This window comes from Chrysochloris asiatica, unplaced genomic scaffold (assembly GCF_000296735.1).
Source record: "Chrysochloris asiatica unplaced genomic scaffold, ChrAsi1.0 scaffold00033, whole genome shotgun sequence".
Taxonomy (NCBI): domain Eukaryota; kingdom Metazoa; phylum Chordata; class Mammalia; order Afrosoricida; family Chrysochloridae; genus Chrysochloris; species Chrysochloris asiatica.
The window spans coordinates 21938909-21943235 of record NW_006408551.1 but is presented as its reverse complement, the minus strand read 5'-3'; positions in this window follow the sequence as shown (position 1 = coordinate 21943235).

The following is a 4327-nucleotide window of genomic DNA, read 5'->3' as shown; positions in this document are numbered from 1 at the left end:
ACAGCTGGTAAGCTTGAACTGCCACCCTTGTGGTTCAAACTGAACTTGTAGTCTAGTGCATTAACCCACAGCACCATCTCAGAACACCAATGCATATATTGAGGCAGCAAATAAATAGGAAAAACTAGAAAGAATAGGGCATATTCCCTGTTCTCAAGAAGCCTATAGTCCAACTAGTTCAACAAATATTACGTATAAGGCAGAAGATCATTGTGAATGGTTCTCAAACCAACAGAACCAAGGTACCAGGCTATAGAGGAAAAAAAAATGTTCTCAATTTTAAGTTTCACTCTTTTTCTTAAACCTTTGGCACTGACCATTGTTTCTTTTTTATCTAGAACGAACCAAAATGAGTAAGTGCCTGAAAAAAGCATTAACCAAAAAATAAGGATAACTTTCTTTGCTGTGTCTACTACGAGAAGGGTGACCATTCTCAGCAACCAGACTGTCAACATTCCAGAGAATGTCGACATCGGTCTGAAGGGCTGCACAGTTATCATGAAGGGCCCCAGAGGAACCTTGGGGAGGAACTTCAATCACATTAATGTAGAACTCAGTCTCCTTAGAAAGAAAAAGAAGAGGCTTCCTGTTGACAAATGGTGGGGAAACAGAAAGGAATTGGCTACAGTCCGCCCCATCTGTAGTCATGTGCAGAATATGATCAAGGGTGTTACATAGGGCTTCCATTACAAGAAGAGGTCTGTGTATGCTCACTTCCCCATCAATTTGTTATCTAAGAGAGAGGGTCTCTTGTTGAAATCCAAAATTTCTTGGGTGAAAAATACATTCCTAGGGTTCGGATGAGGGCAGATGTTGCTTATTCAGTATCTCAAGCCCAGAAAGATGAATTAATTCTTGAAGAAAATGACATTGAACTTGTATCAAATTAAGCTGTTTTAACTCAGCAAGCCACAACAGTTAAAAGCAAGGATATCTGAAAATTTGGGGATGGTATCTGTGTCTGAAAAAGGAACCAACCAGCAGGGTGATGAGTATGATATAAAAGTGATCCAGCTATGGAAACAAGGCCTGGTGAGTCCTATGACCTATTGGTGATATTCTGACGTAACAAAATTTATCTAACCAAAAACTAATAATAATAAGGATAAGCTAATCATAGTTAATTCAACAATTTGATTTTTTGATCAACACATGGATTCCTGTTTGTGATTTTACTCTGCATTCATTTTTACTGGTAAAATATTCCTATTTGCAGGATCAATACAATATATCAATATTTCATGGTGGTCCACAAAGAATTGTATCACCTAACAAATTTGAGATTAATATTCTGTTAGTGTTTACTCTTCACAAACAAAGTGATTTCTCCTTCTTCCTCCTTCTCTTCCTACTCTTTTCTCTTTTTTTCTTCTCCTTTATCCAATGATCATTTTTTTCTGGGCCGTATTTCATCATCTATCCTCTCTGTTACCCCCAACTACTACCCCACTTCAGACCAAGGCAACCATGTATCTTTCTAGTTGATTCTTTTCCTATAACCCTTGACCACACCAATACAATGCATATACTCACTTTTCTGCAGCACATCTTTTCAAACCTTTTTCCTGTTCATAAACTTCTAATGATTCCTTCTTGCCCATTTAATAATGTCCCAAACTCTTAGATTTAGAATAAAATCATCCCAAACACAATGACTGTAGAAAAGCTTTCTATAGTGTGGATCATGACAAGTTATGGATAACATTGCAAAGAATGGGTACTCTAGAGTACTTGATTTGGAGAATCTGTACATAGACTAAGGGGCAGTAGTTCGAACAGAACAAGGAAATACTGAATGGTTTAAAATCAAGAAAGGTGTGCACCAAGGCAATATTCTTTCACCATACTTATTCAACCTGCATTGTTGTTGTTAAGTGCCATTCAGTTGGTTCAGACTCATAGCAACCTTGTATAGGGTTTCCAAGGAGTGGCTGGTGAGTTCAAACTGACCTTGTGGTCCAGTGCATTATCCTACAGTGCAACACCAGGACTCCATTCTGAGTATGCTGAGTAAATAATTCAAATATCTGCATTATATGACGAACGTGGCATAGAGTTGAAGAAAGACTCATTAACAACTTGCGATATTCAGATGATACAACTTTGCTTGCTGAAAGTGAAGAGGACTTAAAATGCTTACTGGATCAGAGACCAGAGTCTTCAGTATGGATTGTAATTCAGTGTAAAGAAAACAGAAATCCTTACAACTGGACCCACAAATAACATCATGATAAGTGGAGAAAAGGTTGACATTGTCAAAGACTTCATTTTGTTTGGATCTACAATCAACACTCATAGAACCTGCAGTCAAGAAATCAAATGGCATACTGCATTAGGCAAATCTACTGCAAAAGACTTCTTAAAAGTGTTCAAGAGCAAAGATGTCAGTTTGAGGGCTATGGTATGCCTGGCCCAAGTCATGGCATTTTTAATTGCCTCATATGCGTGTGAAAGTTGGACAATAAATAAGGAAGACTATAGAGGACTTGATGCATTTGAGTTTTAGTGTTGGAGAATATTGAAAGTACCACGGACTTCCAGAAGAACAAACAAATCTGCCTTGGAAGAAGTACAGCCAGAATGCTCCTTGGAAGCCAGGATGGCCAGACTGCATCTCCGTACCTCAGACATATTTCCAGGAGGGACCAATCCCTGGAGAAGGACATCATGCTTGATAAAACGGTAGGTCAGCGAAAAAGAGAAAGGCCCCCAACAAGATAGATTAGAATAGTGAGAGCAGCAATGGGCTCAAACATAACAACAATTTGTTCTGTTGTGTATACGGGTCACTATGAGTTGGAACTGATTCAACAACCTCTAACAACAGCAAACACAATAATTTCTGGCCTTTGGTTAGTATTTGAGAGCAAAGTTTGTCTGCACATGATTATGTTCAATCAAGTACTCAAAAGAAATTTGGCAAGAGATTTATCTCATCACTGGAGTACATAAATCAGTTTAAAATGAATGTAGGGCTTTTACGGTAGCTTGTGCTTCTTTATGATCTGGCTATAGAAAATTGTTGTTGTTTTCTGTTCCCTCAGAGAACAAAAATTATTTATTTTTATATCTGTGGAGGAATATCAGTATTTCCAACACTTGGAAATGATCGCTTATCCTTTCTTATGAATTGTCTTTAAACAAATGTTTTTATCTGAACTATTAGAAAGTATAGAGGTCAGTATCACATAATTTGATGCTTACTTTCAAAAGAAAATATGACTGTTATAGTTATTTCATAACAAGTTCTGGTGGTAGTTATTTTATTTAAGCTTCAGGCACAATGTGTGGTATACAAGTTAACATACGTTAAGCATTGGGTTAATGATAATTGAAAAATCACCAGTTCAAAGCCACCAGCCACTTCATAGAAGAGAGCTGAGGCAGTCTGCTTCCATAAAGATTTACCGCTTTGGAAACCCTATAAAAGAGTTCTGCTCTGTCATTATGAGTAGAAATCAACTTGATTGGACAGAGTAGGAAATGGATTCTGTTTCGGGTTTTTTATAGTTATTTCATAGATCCCTGAAATTGCGTAAAGGTCTATCACATGGTGTGCTATTCATTATAGAAGCTGAAATCTTGTCTATAAAAATCTGGAAGATAAAATATATGCCAATGGCCCCTACCCTTCCAGGATGGTATGAGAAGGTACTATTCTTTTCTTTCTAGGATATTTTGTCATTTAAAAATGAGCATACATTAATTTTTTTGAGTCTAGGAAAAAATATTTTTACAAAAGAAACTTCAAAGATTGCTTCAAAAAGCCATATGAACAGTAAACATTGGCAGTTTTGTGCTTGCTGACTATTTTGAAATAAGCTATAGTGGCTTGTTTTCTCAAGAGCATCATTTAGTACCTGTTAGAAAGAGCCTGTCTGTGGGGCTGTAGGATAAGCATGGGAACGCACAGACGATTTGAACCTCAACATTGGCGGTTCAAAATCTATAGGTGGAAAACCTATAGAGGGTCGCTATGAGTCAGAACCAACTCAACACTTAACAACACCAGAAAGAGCCACCAAACTCAGAATTCAACATTGGGCATTTGCTCATGCAATGCAACATTATTAGCTCATTTGTAATTAGAATTTTACTCAAAGCATTCATTAATTGATCATTCCTCAAAACAGCCCATGGGAACCATGGACACAACCACCCCTGTTTGAAAATGAGAACAGCCAACTCTGTTCACAGTATCCCACGGAGGAGGCATATTCCCCTGTGTGGTCTTGACTCCTGGGACTTGGGCCAGTCACCAGGCCAATATACACTGTAATCACAGCTAAAATGGTGAGCTTTTTTTTAACGTTTTATTGTGAATTAA